A 26,341-nucleotide genomic window follows, 5' to 3' on the forward strand; every position below is an offset into this window, starting at 1 on the left:
TCAGCAGTTTCAACGGCAGAGCTTGAGCTCATACAAGGTGTCTGGCCGTGATAAAGAAGAAGCCTCCCCGTCGGGGAATCAAACCCCGGTCTACCGCGTGACAGGCGGAGATACTGTCCACTATACTAACGAGGACTGGTGGTTACTGCAGTGTCCCTGAGCGGTACGGCACCGTATGCTCAACCGTTGAGAAGTCAAGAATACTGGACATGCGGTCATCTGGTGATGGGGCAGATTCTTATTACATTTGCTCCTTCCTCTAATGGAAATGGCTGTATTATTGTTTTAACAAAAAAGACAAAAAGCTGGGTGGGAGGAGCGTGCACCAGACATTACCCTTGCTGAGCATGGTGGCATGTGTGTGGTAGCACATTGTCCCAACGCCTCATGGTTACAGCTCGAGTTTCTCTTCATTCACGCATAAATCTTTCGCCTTTTACTAAAGATTTCGGTGGAGGGGAACATTTGCGAGTTAATGGTATTTTTGGATGCTCTGCTCACAGCAGAGCTACATGCGTTTGTTCAAAAACAGAGGACTTTTGGCGGCTTGCTCCGCAGAACTGCAGCAGGTTGGGCCAGCGTTCGAGAGTGGCCCAACGGTTCGGCCGTTTTGTCCATGTCTGGAGCTGGGTGGTCGTCAAACCATCACCACTTTCCCAGTTCACAACTTCAAATCTTGGGTCAGCAGCATGATTGTAAGGTTTACCAATCACAAAAGGGTAGTGGTGGGAGCAACAAAGCCTTTCAAAGCTTTCAACTGATTGCTTTGCAAATTGATTAACTGTTTTGACGCATTCGGAAGGCCACACTGGTGACGCATTCGGAAGGCCCCTGCTGGTCAGACTGGAAATGCAACAGTGGAAATGCCACAAAAACTCAGGCCAAACATGCATAAAACAACCTTTTACAAACCCATTGCAAGCGCTTTCTTGAAGGTAAAATCTTTCAAATGGAATTAGCTAACCACCCTCAGGTGAGTCTTGAACGGCAGGTTGGCTTTATCAGCAGTTTCAACGGCAGAGCTTGAGCTCATACAAGGTGTCTGGCCGTGATAAAGAAGAAGCCTCCCCGTCGGGGAATCGAACCCCGGTCTTCCGCGTGACAGGCGGAGATACTGTCCACTAAACTAACGAGGACTGGTGGTTACTGCAGTGTCCCTGAGCGGTACGGCACCGTATGCTCAACCGTTGAGAAGTCAAGAATACTGGACATGCGGTCATCTGGTGATGGGGCAGATTCTTATTACATTTGCTCCTTCCTCTAATGGAAATGGCTGTATTATTGTTTTAACAAAAAAGACAAAAAGCTGGGTGGGAGGAGCGTGCACCAGACATTACCCTTGCTGAGCATGGTGGCATGTGTGTGGTAGCACATTGTCCCAACGTCTCATGGTTACAGCTCGAGTTTCTCTTCATTCACGCATAAATCTTTCGCCTTTTACTAAAGATTTCCGTGGAGGGGAACATTTGCGAGTTACTGGTATTTTTGGATGCTCTGCTCACAGCAGAGCTACATGGCTTTGTTCAAAAACAGAGGACTTTTGGCGGCTTGCTCCGCAGAACTGCAGCAGGTTGGGCCAGCGTTCGAGAGTGGCCCAACGGTTCGGCCGTTTTGTCCATGTCTGGAGCTGGGTGGTCGTCAAACCATCACCACTTTCCCAGTTCACAACTTCAAATCTTGGGTCAGCAGCATGATTGTAAGGTTTACCAATCACAAAAGGGTAGTGGTGGGAGCAACAAAGCCTTTCAAAGCTTTCAACTGATTGCTTTGCAAATTGATTAACTGTTTTGACGCATTCGGAAGGCCACACTGGTGACGCATTCGGAAGGCCCCTGCTGGTCAGACTGGAAATGCAACAGTGGAAATGCCACAAAAACTCAGGCCAAACATGCATAAAACAACCTTTTACAAACCCATTGCAAGCGCTTTCTTGAAGGTAAAATCTTTCAAATGGAATTAGCTAACCACCCTCAGGTGAGTCTTGAACGGCAGGTTGGCTTTATCAGCAGTTTCAACGGCAGAGCTTGAGCTCATACAAGGTGTCTGGCCGTGATAAAGAAGAAGCCTCGCCGTCTGGGAATCGAACCCCGGTCTTCCGCATGACAGGCGGAGATACTGTCCACTATACTAACGAGGACTGGTGGTTAGTCGGTGACTGGTGGCCCAATGGTTCGGCCGTTTTGTCCATGTCTGGAGCTGGGTGGTCGTCAAACCATCACCACTTTCCCAGTTCACAACTTCAAATCTTGGGTCAGCAGCATGATTGTAAGGTTTACCAATCACAAAAGGGTAGTGGTGGGAGCAACAAAGCCTTTCAAAGCTTTCAACTGATTGCTTTGCAAATTGATTAACTGTTTTGACGCATTCGGAAGGCCACACTGGTGACGCATTCGGAAGGCCCCTGCTGGTCAGACTGGAAATGCAACAGTGGAAATGCCACAAAAACTCAGGCCAAACATGCATAAAACAACCTTTTACAAACCCATTGCAAGCGCTTTCTTGAAGGTAAAATCTTTCAAATGGAATTAGCTAACCACCCTCAGGTGAGTCTTGAACGGCAGTATGGCTTTATCAGCAGTTTCAACGGCAGAGCTTGAGCTCATCCAAGGTGTCTGGCCGTGATAAAGAAGAAGCCTCCCCGTCGGGGAATCGAACCCCGGTCTTCCGCGTGACAGGCGGAGATACTGTCCACTATACTAACGAGGACTGGTGGTTACTGCAGTGTCCCTGAGCGGTACGGGACCATATGCTCAACCGTTGAGAAGTCAAGAATACTGGACATGCGGTCATCTGGTGATGGGGCAGATTCTTATTACATTTGCTCCTTCCTCTAATGGAAATGGCTGTATTATTGTTTTAACAAAAAAGACAAAAAGCTGGGTGGGAGGAGTGTGCACCAGACATTACCCTTGCTGAGCATGGTGGCATGTGTGTGGTAGCACATTGTCCCAACGCCTCATGGTTACAGCTCGAGTTTCTCTTCATTCACGCATAAATCTTTCGCCTTTTACTAAAGATTTCCGTGGAGGGGAACATTTGCGAGTTACTGGTATTTTTGGATGCTCTGCTCACAGCAGAGCTACATGCGTTTGTTCAAAAACAGAGGACTTTTGGCGGCTTGCTCCGCAGAACTGCAGCAGGTTGGGCCAGCGTTCGAAAGTGGCCCAACGGTTCGGCCGTTTTGTCCATGTCTGGAGCTGGGTGGTCGTCAAACCATCACCACTTTCCCAGTTCACAACTTCAAATCTTGGGTCAGCAGCATGATTGTAAGGTTTACCAATCACAAAAGGGTAGTGGTGGGAGCAACAAAGCCTTTCAAAGCTTTCAACTGATTGCTTTGCAAATTGATTAACTGTTTTGACGCATTCGGAAGGCCACACTGGTGACGCATTCGGAAGGCCCCTGCTGGTCAGACTGGAAATGCAACAGTGGAAATGCCACAAAAACTCAGGCCAAACATGCATAAAACAACCTTTTACAAACCCATTGCAAGCGCTTTCTTGAAGGTAAAATCTTTCAAATGGAATTAGCTAACCACCCTCAGGTGAGTCTTGAACGGCAGGTTGGCTTTATCAGCAGTTTCAACGGCAGAGCTTGAGCTCATACAAGGTGTCTGGCCGTGATAAAGAAGAAGCCTCCCCGTCGGGGAATCGAACCCCGGTCTTCCGCGTGACAGGCGGAGATACGGTCCACTATACTAACGAGGACTGGTGGTTACTGCAGTGTCCCTGAGCGGTACGGCACCGTATGCTCAACCGTTGAGAAGTCAAGAATACTGGACATGCGGTCATCTGGTGATGGGGCAGATTCTTATTACATTTGCTCCTTCCTCTAATGGAAATGGCTGTATTATTGTTTTAACAAAAAAGACAAAAAGCTGGGTGGGAGGAGCGTGCACCAGACATTACCCTTGCTGAGCATGGTGGCATGTGTGTGGTAGCACATTGTCCCAACGTCTCATGGTTACAGCTCGAGTTTCTCTTCATTCACGCATAAATCTTTCGCCTTTTACTAAAGATTTCCGTGGAGGGGAACATTTGCGAGTTACTGGTATTTTTGGATGCTCTGCTCACAGCAGAGCTACATGCGTTTGTTCAAAAACAGAGGACTTTTGGCGGCTTGCTCCGCAGAACTGCAGCAGGTTGGGCCAGCGTTCGAGAGTGGCCCAACGGTTCGGCCGTTTTGTCCATGTCTGGAGCTGGGTGGTCGTCAAACCATCACCACTTTCCCAGTTCACAACTTCAAATCTTGGGTCAGCAGCATGATTGTAAGGTTTACCAATCACAAAAGGGTAGTGGTGGGAGCAACAAAGCCTTTCAAAGCATTCAACTGATTGCTTTGCAAATTGATTAACTGTTTTGACGCATTCGGAAGGCCACACTGGTGACGCATTCGGAAGGCCCCTGCTGGTCAGACTGGAAATGCAACAGTGGAAATGCCACAAAAACTCAGGCCAAACATGCATAAAACAACCTTTTACAAACCCATTGCAAGCGCTTTCTTGAAGGTAAAATCTTTCAAATGGAATTAGCTAACCAGCCTCAGGTGAGTCTTGAACGGCAGGTTGGCTTTATCAGCAGTTTCAACGGCAGAGCTTGAGCTCATACAAGGTGTCTGGCCGTGATAAAGAAGAAGCCTCGCCGTCGGGGAATCGAACCCCGGTCTTCCGCATGACAGGCGGAGATACTGTCCACTATACTAACGAGGACTGGTGGTTAGTTGGTGACTGGTGGCCCAACGGTTCGGCCGTTTTGTCCATGTCTGGAGCTGGGTGGTCGTCAAACCATCACCACTTTCCCAGTTCACAACTTCAAATCTTGGGTCAGCAGCATGATTGTAAGGTTTACCAATCACAAAAGGGTAGTGGTGGGAGCAACAAAGCCTTTCAAAGCTTTCAACTGATTGCTTTGCAAATTGATTAACTGTTTTGACTCATTCGGAAGGCCACACTGGTGACGCATTCGGAAGGCCCCTGCTGGTCAGACTGGAAATGCAACAGTGGAAATGCCACAAAAACTCAGGCCAAACATGCATAAAACAACCTTTTACAAACCCATTGCAAGCGCTTTCTTGAAGGTAAAATCTTTCAAATGGAATTAGCTAACCACCCTCAGGTGAGTCTTGAACGGCAGGTTGGCTTTATCAGCAGTTTCAACGGCAGAGCTTGAGCTCATACAAGGTGTCTGGCCGTGATAAAGAAGAAGCCTCCCCGTGGGGGAATCGAACCCCGGTCTTCTGCGTGATAGGCGGGGATACTGTCCACTATACTAACGAGGACTGGTGGTTACTGCAGTGTCCCTGAGCGGTACGGAACCATATGCTCAACCGTTGAGAAGTCAAGAATACTGGACATGCGGTCATCTGGTGATGGGGCAGATTCTTATTACATTTGCTCCTTCCTCTAATGGAAATGGCTGTATTATTGTTTTAACAAAAAAGACAAAAAGCTGGGTGGGAGGAGCGTGCACCAGACATTACCCTTGCTGAGCATGGTGGCATGTGTGTGGTAGCACATTGTCCCAACGCCTCATGGTTACAGCTCGAGTTTCTCTTCATTCACGCATAAATCTTTCGCCTTTTACTAAAGATTTCCGTGGAGGGGAACATTTGCGAGTTACTGGTATTTTTGGATGCTCTGCTCACAGCAGAGCTACATGCGTTTGTTCAAAAACAGAGGACTTTTGGCGGCTTGCTCCGCAGAACTGCAGCAGGTTGGGCCAGCGTTCGAGAGTGGCCCAACGGTTCGGCCGTTTTGTCCATGTCTGGAGCTGGGTGGTCGTCAAACCATCACCACTTTCCCAGTTCACAACTTCAAATCTTGGGTCAGCAGCATGATTGTAAGGTTTACCAATCACAAAAGGGTAGTGGTGGGAGCAACAAAGCCTTTCAAAGCTTTCAACTGATTGCTTTGCAAATTGATTAACTGTTTTGACGCATTCGGAAGGCCACACTGGTGACGCATTCGGAAGGCCCCTGCTGGTCAGACTGGAAATGCAACAGTGGAAATGCCACAAAAACTCAGGCCAAACATGCATAAAACAACCTTTTACAAACCCATTGCAAGCGCTTTCTTGAAGGTAAAATCTTTCAAATGGAATTAGCTAACCACCCTCAGGTGAGTCTTGAACGGCAGGTTGGCTTTATCAGCAGTTTCAACGGCAGAGCTTGAGCTCATACAAGGTGTCTGGCCGTGATAAAGAAGAAGCCTCCCCGTCGGGGAATCGAACCCCGGTCTTCCGCGTGACAGGCGGAGATACTGTCCACTATACTAACGAGGACTGGTGGTTACTGCAGTGTCCCTGAGCGGTACGGCACCGTATGCTCAACCGTTGAGAAGTCAAGAATACTGGACATGCGGTCATCTGGTGATGGGGCAGATTCTTATTACATTTGCTCCTTCCTCTAATGGAAATGGCTGTATTATTGTTTTAACAAAAAAGACAAAAAGCTGGGTGGGAGGAGCGTGCACCAGACATTACCCTTGCTGAGCATGGTGGCATGTGTGTGGTAGCACATTGTCCCAACGTCTCATGGTTACAGCTCGAGTTTCTCTTCATTCACGCATAAATCTTTCGCCTTTTACTAAAGATTTCCGTGGAGGGGAACATTTGCGAGTTACTGGTATTTTTGGATGCTCTGCTCACAGCAGAGCTACATGCGTTTGTTCAAAAACAGAGGACTTTTGGCGGCTTGCTCCGCAGAACTGCAGCAGGTTGGGCCAGCGTTCGAGAGTGGCCCAACGGTTCGGCCGTTTTGTCCATGTCTGGAGCTGGGTGGTCGTCAAACCATCACCACTTTCCCAGTTCACAACTTCAAATCTTGGGTCAGCAGCATGATTGTAAGGTTTAGCAATCACAAAAGGGTAGTGGTGGGAGCAACAAAGCCTTTCAAAGCTTTCAACTGATTGCTTTGCAAATTGATTAACTGTTTTGACGCATTCGGAAGGCCACACTGGTGACGCATTCGGAAGGCCCCTGCTGGTCAGACTGGAAATGCAACAGTGGAAATGCCACAAAAACTCAGGCCAAACATGCATAAAACAACCTTTTACAAACCCATTGCAAGCGCTTTCTTGAAGGTAAAATCTTTCAAATGGAATTAGCTAACCACCCTCAGGTGAGTCTTGAACGGCAGGTTGGCTTTATCAGCAGTTTCAACGGCAGAGCTTGAGCTCATACAAGGTGTCTGGCCGTGATAAAGAAGAAGCCTCCCCGTCGGGGAATCGAACCCCGGTCTTCCGCGTGACAGGCGGAGATACTGTCCACTATACTAACGAGGACTGGTGGTTACTGCAGTGTCCCTGAGCGGTACGGCACCGTATGCTCAACCGTTGAGAAGTCAAGAATACTGGACATGCGGTCATCTGGTGATGGGGCAGATTCTTATTACATTTGCTCCTTCCTCTAATGGAAATGGCTGTATTATTGTTTTAACAAAAAAGACAAAAAGCTGGGTGGGAGGAGCGTGCACCAGACATTACCCTTGCTGAGCATGGTGGCATGTGTGTGGTAGCACATTGTCCCAACGTCTCATGGTTACAGCTCGAGTTTCTCTTCATTCACGCATAAATCTTTCGCCTTTTACTAAAGATTTCCGTGGAGGGGAACATTTGCGAGTTACTGGTATTTTTGGATGCTCTGCTCACAGCAGAGCTACATGCGTTTGTTCAAAAACAGAGGACTTTTGGCGGCTTGCTCCGCAGAACTGCAGCAGGTTGGGCCAGCGTTCGAGAGTGGCCCAACGGTTCGGCCGTTTTGTCCATGTCTGGAGCTGGGTGGTCGTCAAACCATCACCACTTTCCCAGTTCACAACTTCAAATCTTGGGTCAGCAGCATGATTGTAAGGTTTAGCAATCACAAAAGGGTAGTGGTGGGAGCAACAAAGCCTTTCAAAGCTTTCAACTGATTGCTTTGCAAATTGATTAACTGTTTTGACGCATTCGGAAGGCCACACTGGTGACGCATTCGGAAGGCCCCTGCTGGTCAGACTGGAAATGCAACAGTGGAAATGCCACAAAAACTCAGGCCAAACATGCATAAAACAACCTTTTACAAACCCATTGCAAGCGCTTTCTTGAAGGTAAAATCTTTCAAATGGAATTAGCTAACCACCCTCAGGTGAGTCTTGAACGGCAGGTTGGCTTTATCAGCAGTTTCAACGGCAGAGCTTGAGCTCATACAAGGTGTCTGGCCGTGATAAAGAAGAAGCCTCCCCGTCGGGGAATCGAACCCCGGTCTTCCGCGTGACAGGCGGAGATACTGTCCACTATACTAACGAGGACTGGTGGTTACTGCAGTGTCCCTGAGCGGTACGGCACCGTATGCTCAACCGTTGAGAAGTCAAGAATACTGGACATGCGGTCATCTGGTGATGGGGCAGATTCTTATTACATTTGCTCCTTCCTCTAATGGAAATGGCTGTATTATTGTTTTAACAAAAAAGACAAAAAGCTGGGTGGGAGGAGCGTGCACCAGACATTACCCTTGCTGAGCATGGTGGCATGTGTGTGGTAGCACATTGTCCCAACGTCTCATGGTTACAGCTCGAGTTTCTCTTCATTCACGCATAAATCTTTCGCCTTTTACTAAAGATTTCCGTGGAGGGGAACATTTGCGAGTTACTGGTATTTTTGGATGCTCTGCTCACAGCAGAGCTACATGCGTTTGTTCAAAAACAGAGGACTTTTGGCGGCTTGCTCCGCAGAACTGCAGCAGGTTGGGCCAGCGTTCGAGAGTGGCCCAACGGTTCGGCCGTTTTGTCCATGTCTGGAGCTGGGTGGTCGTCAAACCATCACCACTTTCCCAGTTCACAACTTCAAATCTTGGGTCAGCAGCATGATTGTAAGGTTTACCAATCACAAAAGGGTAGTGGTGGGAGCAACAAAGCCTTTCAAAGCTTTCAACTGATTGCTTTGCAAATTGATTAACTGTTTTGACGCATTCGGAAGGCCACACTGGTGACGCATTCGGAAGGCCCCTGCTGGTCAGACTGGAAATGCAACAGTGGAAATGCCACAAAAACTCAGGCCAAACATGCATAAAACAACCTTTTACAAACCCATTGCAAGCGCTTTCTTGAAGGTAAAATCTTTCAAATGGAATTAGCTAACCTCCCTCAGGTGCGTCTTGAACGGAAGGTTGGCTTTATCAGCAGTTTCAACGGCAGAGCTTGAGCTCATACAAGGTGTCTGGCCGTGATAAAGAAGAAGCCTCCCCGTCGGGGAATCGAACCCCGGTCTAAAAGCGTGACAGGCGGAGATACTGTCCACTATACTAACGAGGACTGGTGGTTACTGCAGTGTCCCTGAGCGGTACGGCACCGTATGCTCAACCGTTGAGAAGTCAAGAATACTGGACATGCGGTCATCTGGTGATGGGGCAGATTCTTATTACATTTGCTCCTTCCTCTAATGGAAATGGCTGTATTATTGTTTTAACAAAAAAGACAAAAAGCTGGGTGGGAGGAGCGTGCACCAGACATTACCCTTGCTGAGCATGGTGGCATGTGTGTGGTAGCACATTGTCCCAACGTCTCATGGTTACAGCTCGAGTTTCTCTTCATTCACGCATAAATCTTTCGCCTTTTACTAAAGATTTCCGTGGAGGGGAACATTTGCGAGTTACTGGTATTTTTGGATGCTCTGCTCACAGCAGAGCTACATGCGTTTGTTCAAAAACAGAGGACTTTTGGCGGCTTGCTCCGCAGAACTGCAGCAGGTTGGGCCAGCGTTCGAGAGTGGCCCAACGGTTCGGCCGTTTTGTCCATGTCTGGAGCTGGGTGGTCGTCAAACCATCACCACTTTCCCAGTTCACAACTTCAAATCTTGGGTCAGCAGCATGATTGTAAGGTTTACCAATCACAAAAGGGTAGTGGTGGGAGCAACAAAGCCTTTCAAAGCTTTCAACTGATTGCTTTGCAAATTGATTAACTGTTTTGACGCATTCGGAAGGCCACACTGGTGACGCATTCGGAAGGCCCCTGCTGGTCAGACTGGAAATGCAACAGTGGAAATGCCACAAAAACTCAGGCCAAACATGCATAAAACAACCTTTTACAAACCCATTGCAAGCGCTTTCTTGAAGGTAAAATCTTTCAAATGGAATTAGCTAACCACCCTCAGGTGCGTCTTGAACGGAAGGTTGGCTTTATCAGCAGTTTCAACGGCAGAGCTTGAGCTCATACAAGGTGTCTGGCCGTGATAAAGAAGAAGCCTCCCCGTCGGGGAATCGAACCCCGGTCTAAAAGCGTGACAGGCGGAGATACTGTCCACTATACTAACGAGGACTGGTGGTTACTGCAGTGTCCCTGAGCGGTACGGCACCGTATGCTCAACCGTTGAGAAGTCAAGAATACTGGACATGCGGTCATCTGGTGATGGGGCAGATTCTTATTACATTTGCTCCTTCCTCTAATGGAAATGGCTGTATTATTGTTTTAACAAAAAAGACAAAAAGCTGGGTGGGAGGAGCGTGCACCAGACATTACCCTTGCTGAGCATGGTGGCATGTGTGTGGTAGCACATTGTCCCAACGTCTCATGGTTACAGCTCGAGTTTCTCTTCATTCACGCATAAATCTTTCGCCTTTTACTAAAGATTTCCGTGGAGGGGAACATTTGCGAGTTACTGGTATTTTTGGATGCTCTGCTCACAGCAGAGCTACATGCGTTTGTTCAAAAACAGAGGACTTTTGGCGGCTTGCTCCGCAGAACTGCAGCAGGTTGGGCCAGCGTTCGAGAGTGGCCCAACGGTTCGGCCGTTTTGTCCATGTCTGGAGCTGGGTGGTCGTCAAACCATCACCACTTTCCCAGTTCACAACTTCAAATCTTGGGTCAGCAGCATGATTGTAAGGTTTACCAATCACAAAAGGGTAGTGGTGGGAGCAACAAAGCCTTTCAAAGCTTTCAACTGATTGCTTTGCAAATTGATTAACTGTTTTGACGCATTCGGAAGGCCACACTGGTGACGCATTCGGAAGGCCCCTGCTGGTCAGACTGGAAATGCAACAGTGGAAATGCCACAAAAACTCAGGCCAAACATGCATAAAACAACCTTTTACAAACCCATTGCAAGCGCTTTCTTGAAGGTAAAATCTTTCAAATGGAATTAGCTAACCACCCTCAGGTGAGTCTTGAACCGCAGGTTGGCTTTATCAGCAGTTTCAACGGCAGAGCTTGAGCTCATACAAGGTGTCTGGCCGTGATAAAGAAGAAGCCTCCCCATCGGGGAATCGAACCCCGGTCTTCCGCGTGACAGGCGGAGATACTGTCCACTATACTAACGAGGACTGGTGGTTACTGCAGTGTCCCTGAGCGGTACGGCACCGTATGCTCAACCGTTGAGAAGTCAAGAATACTGGACATGCGGTCATCTGGTGATGGGGCAGATTCTTATTACATTTGCTGCTTCCTCTAATGGAAATGGCTGTATTATTGTTTTAACAAAAAAGACAAAAAGCTGGGTGGGAGGAGCGTGCACCAGACATTACCCTTGCTGAGCATGGTGGCATGTGTGTGGTAGCACATTGTCCCAACGTCTCATGGTTACAGCTCGAGTTTCTCTTCATTCACGCATAAATCTTTCGCCTTTTACTAAAGATTTCCGTGGAGGGGAACATTTGCGAGTTACTGGTATTTTTGGATGCTCTGCTCACAGCAGAGCTACATGCGTTTGTTCAAAAACAGAGGACTTTTGGCGGCTTGCTCCGCAGAACTGCAGCAGGTTGGGCCAGCGTTCGAGAGTGGCCCAACGGTTCGGCCGTTTTGTCCATGTCTGGAGCTGGGTGGTCGTCAAACCATCACCACTTTCCCAGTTCACAACTTCAAATCTTGGGTCAGCAGCATGATTGTAAGGTTTAGCAATCACAAAAGGGTAGTGGTGGGAGCAACAAAGCCTTTCAAAGCTTTCAACTGATTGCTTTGCAAATTGATTAACTGTTTTGACGCATTCGGAAGGCCACACTGGTGACGCATTCGGAAGGCCCCTGCTGGTCAGACTGGAAATGCAACAGTGGAAATGCCACAAAAACTCAGGCCAAACATGCATAAAACAACCTTTTACAAACCCATTGCAAGCGCTTTCTTGAAGGTAAAATCTTTCAAATGGAATTAGCTAACCACCCTCAGGTGAGTCTTGAACGGCAGGTTGGCTTTATCAGCAGTTTCAACGGCAGAGCTTGAGCTCATACAAGGTGTCTGGCCGTGATAAAGAAGAAGCCTCCCCGTCGGGGAATCGAACCCTGGTCTTCCGCGTGACAGGCGGAGATACTGTCCACTATACTAACGAGGACTGGTGGTTACTGCAGTGTCCCTGAGCGGTACGGCACCGTATGCTCAACCGTTGAGAAGTCAAGAATACTGGACATGCGGTCATCTGGTGATGGGGCAGATTCTTATTACATTTGCTCCTTCCTCTAATGGAAATGGCTGTATTATTGTTTTAACAAAAAATACAAAAAGCTGGGTGGGAGGAGCGTGCACCAGACATTACCCTTGCTGAGCATGGTGGCATGTGTGTGGTAGCACATTGTCCCAACGTCTCATGGTTACAGCTCGAGTTTCTCTTCATTCACGCATAAATCTTTCGCCTTTTACTAAAGATTTCCGTGGAGGGGAACATTTGCGAGTTACTGGTATTTTTGGATGCTCTGCTCACAGCAGAGCTACATGCGTTTGTTCAAAAACAGAGGACTTTTGGCGGCTTGCTCCGCAGAACTGCAGCAGGTTGGGCCAGCGTTCGAGAGTGGCCCAACGGTTCGGCCGTTTTGTCCATGTCTGGAGCTGGGTGGTCGTCAAACCATCACCACTTTCCCAGTTCACAACTTCAAATCTTGGGTCAGCAGCATGATTGTAAGGTTTACCAATCACAAAAGGGTAGTGGTGGGAGCAACAAAGCCTTTCAAAGCTTTCAACTGATTGCTTTGCAAATTGATTAACTGTTTTGACGCATTCGGAAGGCCACACTGGTGACGCATTCGGAAGGCCCCTGCTGGTCAGACTGGAAATGCAACAGTGGAAATGCCACAAAAACTCAGGCCAAACATGCATAAAACAACCTTTTACAAACCCATTGCAAGCGCTTTCTTGAAGGTAAAATCTTTCAAATGGAATTAGCTAACCACCCTCAGGTGAGTCTTGAACGGCAGGTTGGCTTTATCAGCAGTTTCAACGGCAGAGCTTGAGCTCATACAAGGTGTCTGGCCGTGATAAAGAAGAAGCCTCCCCGTCGGGGAATCGAACCCCGGTCTTCCGCGTGACAGGCGGAGATACTGTCCACTATACTAACGAGGACTGGTGGTTACTGCAGTGTCCCTGAGCGGTACGGCACCGTATGCTCAACCGTTGAGAAGTCAAGAATACTGGACATGCGGTCATCTGGTGATGGGGCAGATTCTTATTACATTTGCTCCTTCCTCTAATGGAAATGGCTGTATTATTGTTTTAACAAAAAAGACAAAAAGCTGGGTGGGAGGAGCGTGCACCAGACATTACCCTTGCTGAGCATGGTGGCATGTGTGTGGTAGCACATTGTCCCAACGTCTCATGGTTACAGCTCGAGTTTCTCTTCATTCACGCATAAATCTTTCGCCTTTTACTAAAGATTTCCGTGGAGGGGAACATTTGTGAGTTACTGGTATTTTTGGATGCTCTGCTCACAGCAGAGCTACATGCGTTTGTTCAAAAACAGAGGACTTTTGGCGGCTTGCTCCGCAGAACTGCAGCAGGTTGGGCCAGCGTTCGAGAGTGGCCCAACGGTTCGGCCGTTTTGTCCATGTCTGGAGCTGGGTGGTCGTCAAACCATCACCACTTTCCCAGTTCACAACTTCAAATCTTGGGTCAGCAGCATGATTGTAAGGTTTACCAATCACAAAAGGGTAGTGGTGGGAGCAACAAAGCCTTTCAAAGCTTTCAACTGATTGCTTTGCAAATTGATTAACTGTTTTGACGCATTCGGAAGGCCACACTGGGGACGCATTCGGAAGGCCCCTGCTGGTCAGACTGGAAATGCAACAGTGGAAATGCCACAAAAACTCAGGCCAAACATGCATAAAACAACCTTTTACAAACCCATTGCAAGCGCTTTCTTGAAGGTAAAATCTTTCAAATGGAATTAGCTAACCACCCTCAGGTGAGTCTTGAACGGCAGGTTGGCTTTATCAGTAGTTTCAACGGCAGAGCTTGAGCTCATACAAGTTGTCTGGCCGTGATAAAGAAGAAGCCTCCCCGTCGGGGAATCGAACCCCGGTCTTCCGCGTGACAGGCGGAGATACTGTCCACTATACTAACGAGGACTGGTGGTTACTGCAGTGTCCCTGAGCGGTACGGCACCGTATGCTCAACCGTTGAGAAGTCAAGAATACTGGACATGCGGTCATCTGGTGATGGGGCAGATTCTTATTACATTTGCTCCTTCCTCTAATGGAAATGGCTGTATTATTGTTTTAACAAAAAAGACAAAAAGCTGGGTGGGAGGAGCGTGCACCAGACATTACCCTTGCTGAGCATGGTGGCATGTGTGTGGTAGCACATTGTCCCAACGTCTCATGGTTACAGCTCGAGTTTCTCTTCATTCACGCATAAATCTTTCGCCTTTTACTAAAGATTTCCGTGGAGGGGAACATTTGTGAGTTACTGGTATTTTTGGATGCTCTGCTCACAGCAGAGCTACATGCGTTTGTTCAAAAACAGAGGACTTTTGGCGGCTTGCTCCGCAGAACTGCAGCAGGTTGGGCCAGCGTTCGAGAGTGGCCCAACGGTTCGGCCGTTTTGTCCATGTCTGGAGCTGGGTGGTCGTCAAACCATCACCACTTTCCCAGTTCACAACTTCAAATCTTGGGTCAGCAGCATGATTGTAAGGTTTACCAATCACAAAAGGGTAGTGGTGGGAGCAACAGAGCCTTTCAAAGCTTTCAACTGATTGCTTTGCAAATTGATTAACTGTTTTGACGCATTCGGAAGGCCACACTGGTGACGCATTCGGAAGGCCCCTGCTGGTCAGACTGGAAATGCAACAGTGGAAATGCCACAAAAACTCAGGCCAAACATGCATAAAACAACCTTTTACAAACCCATTGCAAGCGCTTTCTTGAAGGTAAAATCTTTCAAATGGAATTAGCTAACCACCCTCAGGTGAGTCTTGAACGGCAGGTTGGCTTTATCAGCAGTTTCAACGGCAGAGCTTGAGCTCATACAAGGTGTCTGGCCGTGATAAAGAAGAAGCCTCCCCGTCGGGGAATCGAACCCCGGTCTTCCGCGTGACAGGCGGAGATACTGTCCACTATACTAACGAGGACTGGTGGTTACTGCAGTGTCCCTGAGCGGTACGGCACCGTATGCTCAACCGTTGAGAAGTCAAGAATACTGGACATGCGGTCATCTGGTGATGGGGCAGATTCTTATTACATTTGCTCCTTCCTCTAATGGAAATGGCTGTATTATTGTTTTAACAAAAAAGACAAAAAGCTGGGTGGGAGGAGCGTGCACCAGACATTACCCTTGCTGAGCATGGTGGCATGTGTGTGGTAGCACATTGTCCCAACGTCTCATGGTTACAGCTCGAGTTTCTCTTCATTCACGCATAAATCTTTCGCCTTTTACTAAAGATTTCCGTGGAGGGGAACATTTGCGAGTTACTGGTATTTTTGGATGCTCTGCTCACAGCAGAGCTACATGCGTTTGTTCAAAAACAGAGGACTTTTGGCGGCTTGCTCCGCAGAACTGCAGCAGGTTGGGCCAGCGTTCGAGAGTGGCCCAACGGTTCGGCCGTTTTGTCCATGTCTGGAGCTGGGTGGTCGTCAAACCATCACCACTTTCCCAGTTCACAACTTCAAATCTTGGGTCAGCAGCATGATTGTAAGGTTTACCAATCACAAAAGGGTAGTGGTGGGAGCAACAAAGCCTTTCAAAGCTTTCAACTGATTGCTTTGCAAATTGATTAACTGTTTTGACGCATTCGGAAGGCCACACTGGTGACGCATTCGGAAGGCCCCTGCTGGTCAGACTGGAAATGCAACAGTGGAAATGCCACAAAAACTCAGGCCAAACATGCATAAAACAACCTTTTACAAACCCATTGCAAGCGCTTTCTTGAAGGTAAAATCTTTCAAATGGAATTAGCTAACCACCCTCAGGTGAGTCTTGAACCGCAGGTTGGCTTTATCAGCAGTTTCAACGGCAGAGCTTGAGCTCATACAAGGTGTCTGGCCGTGAGTAAAGAAGAAGCCTCCCCGTCGGGGAATCGAACCCCGGTCTTCCGCGTGATAGGCGGAGATACTGTCCACTATACTAACGAGGACTGGCGGTTACTGCAGTGTCCCTGAGCGGTACGGCACCGTATGCTCAACCGTTGAGAAGTCAAGAATACTGGACATGCGGTCATCTGGTGATGGGGCAGATTCTTATTACATTTGCTCCTTCCTCTAATGGAAATGGCTGTATTATTGTTTTAACAAAAAAGACAAAAAGCTGGGTGGGAGGAGCGTGCACCAGACATTACCCTTGCTGAGCATGGTGGCATGTGTGTTGTAGCACATCGTCCCAACGTCTCATGGTTACAGCTCGAGTTTCTCTTCATTCACGCATAAATCTTTCGCCTTTTACTAAAGATTTCCGTGGAGGGGAACATTTGCGAGTTACTGGTATTTTTGGATGCTCTGCTCACAGCAGAGCTACATGCGTTTGTTCAAAAACAAAGGACTTTTGGCGGCTTGCTCCGCAGAACTGCAGCAGGTTGGGCCAGCGTTCGAGAGTGGCCCAACGGTTCGGCCGTTTTGTCCATGTCTGGAGCTGGGTGGTCGTCAAACCATCACCACTTTCCCAGGTCACAACTTCAAATCTTGGGTCAGCAGCATGATTGTAAGGTTTACCAATCACAAAAGGGTAGTGGTGGGAGCAACAAAGCCTTTCAAAGCTTTCAACTGATTGCTTTGCAAATTGATTAACTGTTTTGACGCATTCGGAAGGCCACACTGGTGACGCATTCGGAAGGCCCCTGCTGGTCAGACTGGAAATGCAACAGTGGAAATGCCACAAAAACTCAGGCCAAACATGCATAAAACAACCTTTTACAAACCCATTGCAAGCGCTTTCTTGAAGGTAAAATCTTTCAAATGGAATTAGCTAACCACCCTCAGGTGAGTCTTGAACGGCAGGTTGGCTTTATCAGCAGTTTCAACGGCAGAGCTTGAGCTCATACAAGGTGTCTGGCCGTGATAAAGAAGAAGCCTCCCCGTCGGGGAATCGAACCCCCGTCTTCCGCGTGACAGGCGGAGATACTGTCCACTATACTAACGAGGACTGGTGGTTACTGCAGTGTCCCTGAGCGGTACGGCACCGTATGCTCAACCGTTGAGAAGTCAAGAATACTGGACATGCGGTCATCTGGTGATGGGGCAGATTCTTATTACATTTGCTCCTTCCTCTAATGGAAATGGCTGTATTATTGTTTTAACAAAAAAGACAAAAAGCTGGGTGGGAGGAGCGTGCACCAGACATTACCCTTGCTGAGCATGGTGGCATGTGTGTGGTAGCACATTGTCCCAACGTCTCATGGTTACAGCTCGAGTTTCTCTTCATTCACGCATAAATCTTTCGCCTTTTACTAAAGATTTCCGTGGAGGGGAACATTTGCGAGTTACTGGTATTTTTGGATGCTCTGCTCACAGCAGAGCTACATGCGTTTGTTCAAAAACAGAGGACTTTTGGCGGCTTGCTCCGCAGAACTGCAGCAGGTTGGGCCAGCGTTCGAGAGTGGCCCAACGGTTCGGCCGTTTTGTCCATGTCTGGAGCTGGGTGGTCGTCAAACCATCACCACTTTCCCAGTTCACAACTTCAAATCTTGGGTCAGCAGCATGATTGTAAGGTTTACCAATCACAAAAGGGTAGTGGTGGGAGCAACAAAGCCTTTCAAAGCTTTCAACTGATTGCTTTGCAAATTGATTAACTGTTTTGACGCATTCGGAAGGCCACACTGGTGACGCATTCGGAAGGCCCCTGCTGGTCAGACTGGAAATGCAACAGTGGAAATGCCACAAAAACTCAGGCCAAACATGCATAAAACAACCTTTTACAAACCCATTGCAAGCGCTTTCTTGAAGGTAAAATCTTTCAAATGGAATTAGCTAATCACCCTCAGGTGAGTCTTGAACGGCAGGTTGGCTTTATCAGCAGTTTCAACGGCAGAGCTTGAGCTCATACAAGGTGTCTGGCCGTGATAAAGAAGAAGCCTCCCCGTCGGGCAATCGAACCCCGGTCTTCCGCGTGATAGGCGGAGATACTGTCCACTATACTAACGAGGACTGGCGGTTACTGCAGTGTCCCTGAGCGGTACGGCACCGTATGCTCAACCGTTGAGAAGTCAAGAATACTGGACATGCGGTCATCTGGTGATGGGGCAGATTCTTATTACATTTGCTCCTTCCTCTAATGGAAATGGCTGTATTATTGTTTTAACAAAAAAGACAAAAAGCTGGGTGGGAGGAGCGTGCACCAGACATTACCCTTGCTGAGCATGGTGGCATGTGTGTGGTAGCACATTGTCCCAACGTCTCATGGTTACAGCTCGAGTTTCTCTTCATTCACGCATAAATCTTTCGCCTTTTACTAAAGATTTCCGTGGAGGGGAACATTTGTGAGTTACTGGTATTTTTGGATGCTCTGCTCACAGCAGAGCTACATGCGTTTGTTCAAAAACAGAGGACTTTTGGCGGCTTGCTCCGCAGAACTGCAGCAGGTTGGGCCAGCGTTCGAGAGTGGCCCAACGGTTCGGCCGTTTTGTCCATGTCTGGAGCTGGGTGGTCGTCAAACCATCACCACTTTCCCAGTTCACAACTTCAAATCTTGGGTCAGCAGCATGATTGTAAGGTTTACCAATCACAAAAGGGTAGTGGTGGGAGCAACAAAGCCTTTCAAAGCTTTCAACTGATTGCTTTGCAAATTGATTAACTGTTTTGACGCATTCGGAAGGCCACACTGGGGACGCATTCGGAAGGCCCCTGCTGGTCAGACTGGAAATGCAACAGTGGAAATGCCACAAAAACTCAGGCCAAACATGCATAAAACAACCTTTTACAAACCCATTGCAAGCGCTTTCTTGAAGGTAAAATCTTTCAAATGGAATTAGCTAACCACCCTCAGGTGAGTCTTGAACGGCAGGTTGGCTTTATCAGTAGTTTCAACGGCAGAGCTTGAGCTCATACAAGTTGTCTGGCCGTGATAAAGAATAAGCCTCCCCGTCGGGGAATCGAACCCCGGTCTTCCGCGTGACAGGCGGAGATACTGTCCACTATACTAACGAGGACTGGTGGTTACTGCAGTGTCCCTGAGCGGTACGGCACCGTATGCTCAACCGTTGAGAAGTCAAGAATACTGGACATGCGGTCATCTGGTGATGGGGCAGATTCTTATTACATTTGCTCCTTCCTCTAATGGAAATGGCTGTATTATTGTTTTAACAAAAAAGACAAAAAGCTGGGTGGGAGGAGCGTGCACCAGACATTACCCTTGCTGAGCATGGTGGCATGTGTGTGGTAGCACATTGTCCCAACGTCTCATGGTTACAGCTCGAGTTTCTCTTCATTCACGCATAAATCTTTCGCCTTTTACTAAAGATTTCCGTGGAGGGGAACATTTGCGAGTTACTGGTATTTTTGGATGCTCTGCTCACAGCAGAGCTACATGCGTTTGTTCAAAAACAGAGGACTTTTGGCGGCTTGCTCCGCAGAACTGCAGCAGGTTGGGCCAGCGTTCGAGAGTGGCCCAACGGTTCGGCCGTTTTGTCCATGTCTGGAGCTGGGTGGTCGTCAAACCATCACCACTTTCCCAGTTCACAACTTCAAATCTTGGGTCAGCAGCATGATTGTAAGGTTTACCAATCACAAAAGGGTAGTGGTGGGAGCAACAAAGCCTTTCAAAGCTTTCAACTGATTGCTTTGCAAATTGATTAACTGTTTTGACGCATTCGGAAGGCCACACTGGTGACGCATTCGGAAGGCCCCTGCTGGTCAGACTGGAAATGCAACAGTGGAAATGCCACAAAAACTCAGGCCAAACATGCATAAAACAACCTTTTACAAACCCATTGCAAGCGCTTTCTTGAAGGTAAAATCTTTCAAATGGAATTAGCTAACCACCCTCAGGTGAGTCTTGAACGGCAGGTTGGCTTTATCAGCAGTTTCAACGGCAGAGCTTGAGCTCATACAAGGTGTCTGGCCGTGATAAAGAAGAAGCCTCCCCGTCGGGGAATCGAACCCCGGTCTTCCGCGTGATAGGCGGAGATACTGTCCACTATACTAACGAGGACTGGCGGTTACTGCAGTGTCCCTGAGCGGTACGGCACTGTATGCTCAACCGTTGAGAAGTCAAGAATACTGGACATGCGGTCATCTGGTGATGGGGCAGATTCTTATTACATTTGCTCCTTCCTCTAATGGAAATGGCTGTATTATTGTTTTAACAAAAAAGACAAAAAGCTGGGTGGGAGGAGCGTGCACCAGACATTACCCTTGCTGAGCATGGTGGCATGTGTGTTGTAGCACATCGTCCCAACGTCTCATGGTTACAGCTCGAGTTTCTCTTCATTCACGCATAAATCTTTCGCCTTTTACTAAAGATTTCCGTGGAGGGGAACATTTGCGAGTTACTGGTATTTTTGGATGCTCTGCTCACAGCAGAGCTACATGCGTTTGTTCAAAAACAAAGGACTTTTGGCGGCTTGCTCCGCAGAACTGCAGCAGGTTGGGCCAGCGTTCGAGAGTGGCCCAACGGTTCGGCCGTTTTGTCCATGTCTGGAGCTGGGTGGTCGTCAAACCATCACCACTTTCCCAGGTCACAACTTCAAATCTTGGGTCAGCAGCATGATTGTAAGGTTTACCAATCACAAAAGGGTAGTGGTGGGAGCAACAAAGCCTTTCAAAGCTTTCAACTGATTGCTTTGCAAATTGATTAACTGTTTTGACGCATTCGGAAGGCCACACTGGTGACGCATTCGGAAGGCCCCTGCTGGTCAGACTGGAAATGCAACAGTGGAAATGCCACAAAAACTCAGGCCAAACATGCATAAAACAACCTTTTACAAACCCATTGCAAGCGCTTTCTTGAAGGTAAAATCTTTCAAATGGAATTAGCTAACCACCCTCAGGTGAGTCTTGAACGGCAGGTTGGCTTTATCAGCAGTTTCAACGGCAGAGCTTGAGCTCATACAAGGTGTCTGGCCGTGATAAAGAAGAAGCCTCCCCGTCGGGGAATCGAACCCCGGTCTTCCGCGTGACAGGCGGAGATACTGTCCACTATACTAACGAGGACTGGTGGTTACTGCAGTGTCCCTGAGCGGTACGGCACCGTATGCTCAACCGTTGAGAAGTCAAGAATACTGGACATGCGGTCATCTGGTGATGGGGCAGATTCTTATTACATTTGCTCCTTCCTCTAATGGAAATGGCTGTATTATTGTTTTAACAAAAAAGACAAAAAGCTGGGTGGGAGGAGCGTGCACCAGACATTACCCTTGCTGAGCATGGTGGCATGTGTGTGGTAGCACATTGTCCCAACGTCTCATGGTTACAGCTCGAGTTTCTCTTCATTCACGCATAAATCTTTCGCCTTTTACTAAAGATTTCCGTGGAGGGGAACATTTGCGAGTTACTGGTATTTTTGGATGCTCTGCTCACAGCAGAGCTACATGCGTTTGTTCAAAAACAGAGGACTTTTGGCGGCTTGCTCCGCAGAACTGCAGCAGGTTGGGCCAGCGTTCGAGAGTGGCCCAACGGTTCGGCCGTTTTGTCCATGTCTGGAGCTGGGTGGTCGTCAAACCATCACCACTTTCCCAGTTCACAACTTCAAATCTTGGGTCAGCAGCATGATTGTAAGGTTTACCAATCACAAAAGGGTAGTGGTGGGAGCAACAAAGCCTTTCAAAGCTTTCAACTGATTGCTTTGCAAATTGATTAACTGTTTTGACGCATTCGGAAGGCCACACTGGTGACGCATTCGGAAGGCCCCTGCTGGTCAGACTGGAAATGCAACAGTGGAAATGCCACAAAAACTCAGGCCAAACATGCATAAAACAACCTTTTACAAACCCATTGCAAGCGCTTTCTTGAAGGTAAAATCTTTCAAATGGAATTAGCTAATCACCCTCAGGTGAGTCTTGAACGGCAGGTTGGCTTTATCAGCAGTTTCAACGGCAGAGCTTGAGCTCATACAAGGTGTCTGGCCGTGATAAAGAAGAAGCCTCCCCGTCGGGCAATCGAACCCCGGTCTTCCGCGTGATAGGCGGAGATACTGTCCACTATACTAACGAGGACTGGCGGTTACTGCAGTGTCCCTGAGCGGTACGGCACCGTATGCTCAACCGTTGAGAAGTCAAGAATACTGGACATGCGGTCATCTGGTGATGGGGCAGATTCTTATTACATTTGCTCCTTCCTCTAATGGAAATGGCTGTATTATTGTTTTAACAAAAAAGACAAAAAGCTGGGTGGGAGGAGCGTGCACCAGACATTACCCTTGCTGAGCATGGTGGCATGTGTGTGGTAGCACATTGTCCCAACGTCTCATGGTTACAGCTCGAGTTTCTCTTCATTCACGCATAAATCTTTCGCCTTTTACTAAAGATTTCCGTGGAGGGGAACATTTGCGAGTTACTGGTATTTTTGGATGCTCTGCTCACAGCAGAGCTACATGCGTTTGTTCAAAAACAGAGGACTTTTGGCGGCTTGCTCCGCAGAACTGCAGCAGGTTGGGCCAGCGTTCGAGAGTGGCCCAACGGTTCGGCCGTTTTGTCCATGTCTGGAGCTGGGTGGTCGTCAAACCACCACCACTTTCCCAGGTCACAACTTCAAATCTTGGGTCAGCAGCATGATTGTAAGGTTTACCAATCACAAAAGGGTAGTGGTGGGAGCAACAAAGCCTTTCAAAGCTTTCAACTGATTGCTTTGCAAATTGATTAACTGTTTTGACGCATTCGGAAGGCCACACTGGTGACGCATTCGGAAGGCCCCTGCTGGTCAGACTGGAAATGCAACAGTGGAAATGCCACAAAAACTCAGGCCAAACATGCATAAAACAACCTTTTACAAACCCATTGCAAGCGCTTTCTTGAAGGTAAAATCTTTCAAATGGAATTAGCTAACCACCCTCAGGTGAGTCTTGAACCGCAGGTTGGCTTTATCAGCAGTTTCAACGGCAGAGCTTGAGCTCATACAAGGTGTCTGGCCGTGATAAAGAAGAAGCCTCCCCGTCGGGGAATCGAACCCCGGTCTTCCGCGTGACAGGCGGAGATACTGTCCACTATACTAACGAGGACTGGTGGTTACTGCAGTGTCCCTGAGCGGTACGGCACCGTATGCTCAACCGTTGAGAAGTCAAGAATACTGGACATGCGGTCATCTGGTGATGGGGCAGATTCTTATTACATTTGCTCCTTCCTCTAATGGAAATGGCTGTATTATTGTTTTAACAAAAAAGACAAAAAGCTGGGTGGGAGGAGCGTGCACCAGACATTACCCTTGCTGAGCATGGTGGCATGTGTGTGGTAGCACATTGTCCCAACGTCTCATGGTTACAGCTCGAGTTTCTCTTCATTCACGCATAAATCTTTCGCCTTTTACTAAAGATTTCCGTGGAGGGGAACATTTGCGAGTTACTGGTATTTTTGGATGCTCTGCTCACAGCAGAGCTACATGCGTTTGTTCAAAAACAGAGGACTTTTGGCGGCTTGCTCCGCAGAACTGCAGCAGGTTGGGCCAGCGTTCGAGAGTGGCCCAACGGTTCGGCCGTTTTGTCCATGTCTGGAGCTGGGTGGTCATCAAACCATCACCACTTTCCCAGTTCACAACTTCAAATCTTGGGTCAGCAGCATGATTGTAAGGTTTACCAATCACAAAAGGGTAGTGGTGGGAGCAACAAAGCCTTTCAAAGCTTTCAACTGATTGCTTTGCAAATTGATTAACTGTTTTGACGCATTCGGAAGGCCACACTGGTGACGCATTCGGAAGGCCCCTGCTGGTCAGACTGGAAATGCAACAGTGGAAATGCCACAAAAACTCAGGCCAAACATGCATAAAACAACCTTTTACAAACCCATTGCAAGCGCTTTCTTGAAGGTAAAATCTTTCAAATGGAATTAGCTAATCACCCTCAGGTGAGTCTTGAACGGCAGGTTGGCTTTATCAGCAGTTTCAACGGCAGAGCTTGAGCTCATACAAGGTGTCTGGCCGTGATAAAGAAGAAGCCTCCCCGTCGGGGAATCGAAACCCCGGTCTTCCGCGTGACAGGCGGAGATACTGTCCACTATACTAACGAGGACTGGTGGTTACTGCAGTGTCCCTGAGCGGTACGGCACCGTATGCTCAACCGTTGAGAAGTCAAGAATACTGGACATGCGGTCATCTGGTGATGGGGCAGATTCTTATTACATTTGCTCCTTCCTCTAATGGAAATGGCTGTATTATTGTTTTAACAAAAAAGACAAAAAGCTGGGTGGGAGGAGCGTGCACCAGACATTACCCTTGCTGAGCATGGTGGCATGTGTGTGGTAGCACATTGTCCCAACGTCTCATGGTTACAGCTCGAGTTTCTCTTCATTCACGCATAAATCTTTCGCCTTTTACTAAAGATTTCCGTGGAGGGGAACATTTGCGAGTTACTGGTATTTTTGGATGCTCTGCTCACAGCAGAGCTACATGCGTTTGTTCAAAAACAGAGGACTTTTGGCGGCTTGCTCCGCAGAACTGCAGCAGGTTGGGCCAGCGTTCGAGAGTGGCCCAACGGTTCGGCCGTTTTGTCCATGTCTGGAGCTGGGTGGTCGTCAAACCATCACCACTTTCCCAGTTCACAACTTCAAATCTTGGGTCAGCAGCATGATTGTAAGGTTTACCAATCACAAAAGGGTAGTGGTGGGAGCAACAAAGCCTTTCAAAGCTTTCAACTGATTGCTTTGCAAATTGATTAACTGTTTTGACGCATTCGGAAGGCCACACTGGTGACGCATTCGGAAGGCCCCTGCTGGTCAGACTGGAAATGCAACAGTGGAAATGCCACAAAAACTCAGGCCAAACATGCATAAAACAACCTTTTACAAACCCATTGCAAGCGCTTTCTTGAAGGTAAAATCTTTCAAATGGAATTAGCTAATCACCCTCAGGTGAGTCTTGAACGGCAGGTTGGCTTTATCAGCAGTTTCAACGGCAGAGCTTGAGCTCATACAAGGTGTCTGGCCGTGATAAAGAAGAAGCCTCCCCGTCGGGGAATCGAAACCCCGGTCTTCCGCGTGACAGGCGGAGATACTGTCCACTATACTAACGAGGACTGGTGGTTACTGCAGTGTCCCTGAGCGGTACGGCACCGTATGCTCAACCGTTGAGAAGTCAAGAATACTGGACATGCGGTCATCTGGTGATGGGGCAGATTCTTATTACATTTGCTCCTTCCTCTAATGGAAATGGCTGTATTATTGTTTTAACAAAAAAGACAAAAAGCTGGGTGGGAGGAGCGTGCACCAGACATTACCCTTGCTGAGCATGGTGGCATGTGTGTGGTAGCACATTGTCCCAACGTCTCATGGTTACAGCTCGAGTTTCTCTTCATTCACGCATAAATCTTTCGCCTTTTACTAAAGATTTCCGTGGAGGGGAACATTTGCGAGTTACTGGTATTTTTGGATGCTCTGCTCACAGCAGAGCTACATGCGTTTGTTCAAAAACAGAGGACTTTTGGCGGCTTGCTCCGCAGAACTGCAGCAGGTTGGGCCAGCGTTCGAGAGTGGCCCAACGGTTCGGCCGTTTTGTCCATGTCTGGAGCTGGGTGGTCGTCAAACCATCACCACTTTCCCAGTTCACAACTTCAAATCTTGGGTCAGCAGCATGATTGTAAGGTTTACCAATCACAAAAGGGTAGTGGTGGGAGCAACAAAGCCTTTCAAAGCTTTCAACTGATTGCTTTGCAAATTGATTAACTGTTTTGACGCATTCGGAAGGCCACACTGGTGACGCATTCGGAAGGCCCCTGCTGGTCAGACTGGAAATGCAACAGTGGAAATGCCACAAAAACTCAGGCCAAACATGCATAAAACAACCTTTTACAAACCCATTGCAAGCGCTTTCTTGAAGGTAAAATCTTTCAAATGGAATTAGCTAACCACCCTCAGGTGAGTCTTGAACCGCAGGTTGGCTTTATCAGCAGTTTCAACGGCAGAGCTTGAGCTCATACAAGGTGTCTGGCCGTGATAAAGAAGAAGCCTCCCCGTCGGGGAATCGAACCCCGGTCTTCCGCGTGATAGGCGGAGATACTGTCCACTATACTAACGAGGACTGCCGGTTACTGCAGTGTCCCTGAGCGGTACGGCACC

General features: G+C 48.1%; 38 non-coding genes across 38 annotated transcripts; 25 read left to right on the forward strand and 13 right to left on the reverse strand.

The window, feature by feature from the left end:
* Nucleotides 1-395: 395 nt before the first annotated feature.
* Nucleotides 396-510, forward strand: LOC130079266 (U5 spliceosomal RNA). The gene has a single exon (XR_008806425.1). It is a non-coding gene; the product is annotated as a U5 spliceosomal RNA (small nuclear RNA).
* An 886-nt stretch (nt 511-1,396) lies between these two features.
* On the forward strand, nt 1,397-1,511 carry LOC130099604 (U5 spliceosomal RNA). The gene has a single exon (XR_008808424.1). It is a non-coding gene; the product is annotated as a U5 spliceosomal RNA (small nuclear RNA).
* A 1,123-nt stretch (nt 1,512-2,634) lies between these two features.
* On the reverse strand, nt 2,635-2,706 carry trnad-guc (transfer RNA aspartic acid (anticodon GUC)). The gene has a single exon. It is a non-coding gene; the product is annotated as a tRNA-Asp (tRNA).
* Nucleotides 2,707-2,966: 260 nt separating this feature from the next.
* LOC130099646 (U5 spliceosomal RNA) lies at nt 2,967-3,081 on the forward strand. The gene has a single exon (XR_008808428.1). It is a non-coding gene; the product is annotated as a U5 spliceosomal RNA (small nuclear RNA).
* An 886-nt stretch (nt 3,082-3,967) lies between these two features.
* On the forward strand, nt 3,968-4,082 carry LOC130099692 (U5 spliceosomal RNA). Its single transcript, XR_008808440.1, has one exon. It is a non-coding gene; the product is annotated as a U5 spliceosomal RNA (small nuclear RNA).
* Nucleotides 4,083-5,537: 1,455 nt separating this feature from the next.
* Nucleotides 5,538-5,652, forward strand: LOC130099817 (U5 spliceosomal RNA). The gene has a single exon (XR_008808522.1). It is a non-coding gene; the product is annotated as a U5 spliceosomal RNA (small nuclear RNA).
* Nucleotides 5,653-6,206: 554 nt separating this feature from the next.
* Nucleotides 6,207-6,278, reverse strand: trnad-guc (transfer RNA aspartic acid (anticodon GUC)). Its single transcript has one exon. It is a non-coding gene; the product is annotated as a tRNA-Asp (tRNA).
* Nucleotides 6,279-6,538: 260 nt separating this feature from the next.
* Nucleotides 6,539-6,653, forward strand: LOC130099924 (U5 spliceosomal RNA). Its single transcript, XR_008808623.1, has one exon. It is a non-coding gene; the product is annotated as a U5 spliceosomal RNA (small nuclear RNA).
* A 554-nt stretch (nt 6,654-7,207) lies between these two features.
* On the reverse strand, nt 7,208-7,279 carry trnad-guc (transfer RNA aspartic acid (anticodon GUC)). Its single transcript has one exon. It is a non-coding gene; the product is annotated as a tRNA-Asp (tRNA).
* A 260-nt stretch (nt 7,280-7,539) lies between these two features.
* LOC130100029 (U5 spliceosomal RNA) lies at nt 7,540-7,654 on the forward strand. Its single transcript, XR_008808725.1, has one exon. It is a non-coding gene; the product is annotated as a U5 spliceosomal RNA (small nuclear RNA).
* Nucleotides 7,655-8,208: 554 nt separating this feature from the next.
* On the reverse strand, nt 8,209-8,280 carry trnad-guc (transfer RNA aspartic acid (anticodon GUC)). Its single transcript has one exon. It is a non-coding gene; the product is annotated as a tRNA-Asp (tRNA).
* A 260-nt stretch (nt 8,281-8,540) lies between these two features.
* LOC130100136 (U5 spliceosomal RNA) lies at nt 8,541-8,655 on the forward strand. The gene has a single exon (XR_008808824.1). It is a non-coding gene; the product is annotated as a U5 spliceosomal RNA (small nuclear RNA).
* An 887-nt stretch (nt 8,656-9,542) lies between these two features.
* On the forward strand, nt 9,543-9,657 carry LOC130100240 (U5 spliceosomal RNA). Its single transcript, XR_008808845.1, has one exon. It is a non-coding gene; the product is annotated as a U5 spliceosomal RNA (small nuclear RNA).
* Nucleotides 9,658-10,544: 887 nt separating this feature from the next.
* LOC130100299 (U5 spliceosomal RNA) lies at nt 10,545-10,659 on the forward strand. Its single transcript, XR_008808852.1, has one exon. It is a non-coding gene; the product is annotated as a U5 spliceosomal RNA (small nuclear RNA).
* Nucleotides 10,660-11,545: 886 nt separating this feature from the next.
* Nucleotides 11,546-11,660, forward strand: LOC130100349 (U5 spliceosomal RNA). The gene has a single exon (XR_008808857.1). It is a non-coding gene; the product is annotated as a U5 spliceosomal RNA (small nuclear RNA).
* Nucleotides 11,661-12,546: 886 nt separating this feature from the next.
* On the forward strand, nt 12,547-12,661 carry LOC130100398 (U5 spliceosomal RNA). Its single transcript, XR_008808874.1, has one exon. It is a non-coding gene; the product is annotated as a U5 spliceosomal RNA (small nuclear RNA).
* A 554-nt stretch (nt 12,662-13,215) lies between these two features.
* Nucleotides 13,216-13,287, reverse strand: trnad-guc (transfer RNA aspartic acid (anticodon GUC)). The gene has a single exon. It is a non-coding gene; the product is annotated as a tRNA-Asp (tRNA).
* Nucleotides 13,288-13,546: 259 nt separating this feature from the next.
* LOC130098894 (U5 spliceosomal RNA) lies at nt 13,547-13,662 on the forward strand. The gene has a single exon (XR_008808359.1). It is a non-coding gene; the product is annotated as a U5 spliceosomal RNA (small nuclear RNA).
* A 554-nt stretch (nt 13,663-14,216) lies between these two features.
* Nucleotides 14,217-14,288, reverse strand: trnad-guc (transfer RNA aspartic acid (anticodon GUC)). The gene has a single exon. It is a non-coding gene; the product is annotated as a tRNA-Asp (tRNA).
* Nucleotides 14,289-14,547: 259 nt separating this feature from the next.
* LOC130099001 (U5 spliceosomal RNA) lies at nt 14,548-14,663 on the forward strand. Its single transcript, XR_008808361.1, has one exon. It is a non-coding gene; the product is annotated as a U5 spliceosomal RNA (small nuclear RNA).
* A 554-nt stretch (nt 14,664-15,217) lies between these two features.
* trnad-guc (transfer RNA aspartic acid (anticodon GUC)) lies at nt 15,218-15,289 on the reverse strand. Its single transcript has one exon. It is a non-coding gene; the product is annotated as a tRNA-Asp (tRNA).
* Nucleotides 15,290-15,549: 260 nt separating this feature from the next.
* LOC130100451 (U5 spliceosomal RNA) lies at nt 15,550-15,664 on the forward strand. The gene has a single exon (XR_008808881.1). It is a non-coding gene; the product is annotated as a U5 spliceosomal RNA (small nuclear RNA).
* Nucleotides 15,665-16,219: 555 nt separating this feature from the next.
* Nucleotides 16,220-16,291, reverse strand: trnad-auc (transfer RNA aspartic acid (anticodon AUC)). The gene has a single exon. It is a non-coding gene; the product is annotated as a tRNA-Asp (tRNA).
* A 260-nt stretch (nt 16,292-16,551) lies between these two features.
* On the forward strand, nt 16,552-16,666 carry LOC130100507 (U5 spliceosomal RNA). The gene has a single exon (XR_008808888.1). It is a non-coding gene; the product is annotated as a U5 spliceosomal RNA (small nuclear RNA).
* Nucleotides 16,667-17,552: 886 nt separating this feature from the next.
* Nucleotides 17,553-17,667, forward strand: LOC130100617 (U5 spliceosomal RNA). The gene has a single exon (XR_008808901.1). It is a non-coding gene; the product is annotated as a U5 spliceosomal RNA (small nuclear RNA).
* An 885-nt stretch (nt 17,668-18,552) lies between these two features.
* Nucleotides 18,553-18,668, forward strand: LOC130099211 (U5 spliceosomal RNA). The gene has a single exon (XR_008808371.1). It is a non-coding gene; the product is annotated as a U5 spliceosomal RNA (small nuclear RNA).
* A 554-nt stretch (nt 18,669-19,222) lies between these two features.
* trnad-guc (transfer RNA aspartic acid (anticodon GUC)) lies at nt 19,223-19,294 on the reverse strand. Its single transcript has one exon. It is a non-coding gene; the product is annotated as a tRNA-Asp (tRNA).
* Nucleotides 19,295-19,554: 260 nt separating this feature from the next.
* Nucleotides 19,555-19,669, forward strand: LOC130100666 (U5 spliceosomal RNA). The gene has a single exon (XR_008808917.1). It is a non-coding gene; the product is annotated as a U5 spliceosomal RNA (small nuclear RNA).
* A 554-nt stretch (nt 19,670-20,223) lies between these two features.
* On the reverse strand, nt 20,224-20,295 carry trnad-auc (transfer RNA aspartic acid (anticodon AUC)). Its single transcript has one exon. It is a non-coding gene; the product is annotated as a tRNA-Asp (tRNA).
* Nucleotides 20,296-20,555: 260 nt separating this feature from the next.
* On the forward strand, nt 20,556-20,670 carry LOC130100721 (U5 spliceosomal RNA). The gene has a single exon (XR_008808921.1). It is a non-coding gene; the product is annotated as a U5 spliceosomal RNA (small nuclear RNA).
* Nucleotides 20,671-21,224: 554 nt separating this feature from the next.
* trnad-guc (transfer RNA aspartic acid (anticodon GUC)) lies at nt 21,225-21,296 on the reverse strand. The gene has a single exon. It is a non-coding gene; the product is annotated as a tRNA-Asp (tRNA).
* A 260-nt stretch (nt 21,297-21,556) lies between these two features.
* Nucleotides 21,557-21,671, forward strand: LOC130100769 (U5 spliceosomal RNA). Its single transcript, XR_008808926.1, has one exon. It is a non-coding gene; the product is annotated as a U5 spliceosomal RNA (small nuclear RNA).
* An 886-nt stretch (nt 21,672-22,557) lies between these two features.
* LOC130100822 (U5 spliceosomal RNA) lies at nt 22,558-22,672 on the forward strand. Its single transcript, XR_008808930.1, has one exon. It is a non-coding gene; the product is annotated as a U5 spliceosomal RNA (small nuclear RNA).
* A 554-nt stretch (nt 22,673-23,226) lies between these two features.
* On the reverse strand, nt 23,227-23,298 carry trnad-guc (transfer RNA aspartic acid (anticodon GUC)). Its single transcript has one exon. It is a non-coding gene; the product is annotated as a tRNA-Asp (tRNA).
* A 260-nt stretch (nt 23,299-23,558) lies between these two features.
* Nucleotides 23,559-23,673, forward strand: LOC130100879 (U5 spliceosomal RNA). The gene has a single exon (XR_008808933.1). It is a non-coding gene; the product is annotated as a U5 spliceosomal RNA (small nuclear RNA).
* Nucleotides 23,674-24,560: 887 nt separating this feature from the next.
* On the forward strand, nt 24,561-24,675 carry LOC130100950 (U5 spliceosomal RNA). Its single transcript, XR_008808943.1, has one exon. It is a non-coding gene; the product is annotated as a U5 spliceosomal RNA (small nuclear RNA).
* Nucleotides 24,676-25,562: 887 nt separating this feature from the next.
* On the forward strand, nt 25,563-25,677 carry LOC130101057 (U5 spliceosomal RNA). Its single transcript, XR_008808946.1, has one exon. It is a non-coding gene; the product is annotated as a U5 spliceosomal RNA (small nuclear RNA).
* A 554-nt stretch (nt 25,678-26,231) lies between these two features.
* On the reverse strand, nt 26,232-26,303 carry trnad-auc (transfer RNA aspartic acid (anticodon AUC)). The gene has a single exon. It is a non-coding gene; the product is annotated as a tRNA-Asp (tRNA).
* Nucleotides 26,304-26,341: the final 38 nt, after the last annotated feature.

The sequence above is a fragment of the Rhinichthys klamathensis genome, unplaced genomic scaffold (assembly GCF_029890125.1).
Source record: "Rhinichthys klamathensis goyatoka isolate OS25496 unplaced genomic scaffold, OSU_Roscu_1.1 h1tg000001l_1, whole genome shotgun sequence".
Taxonomy (NCBI): domain Eukaryota; kingdom Metazoa; phylum Chordata; class Actinopteri; order Cypriniformes; family Leuciscidae; genus Rhinichthys; species Rhinichthys klamathensis.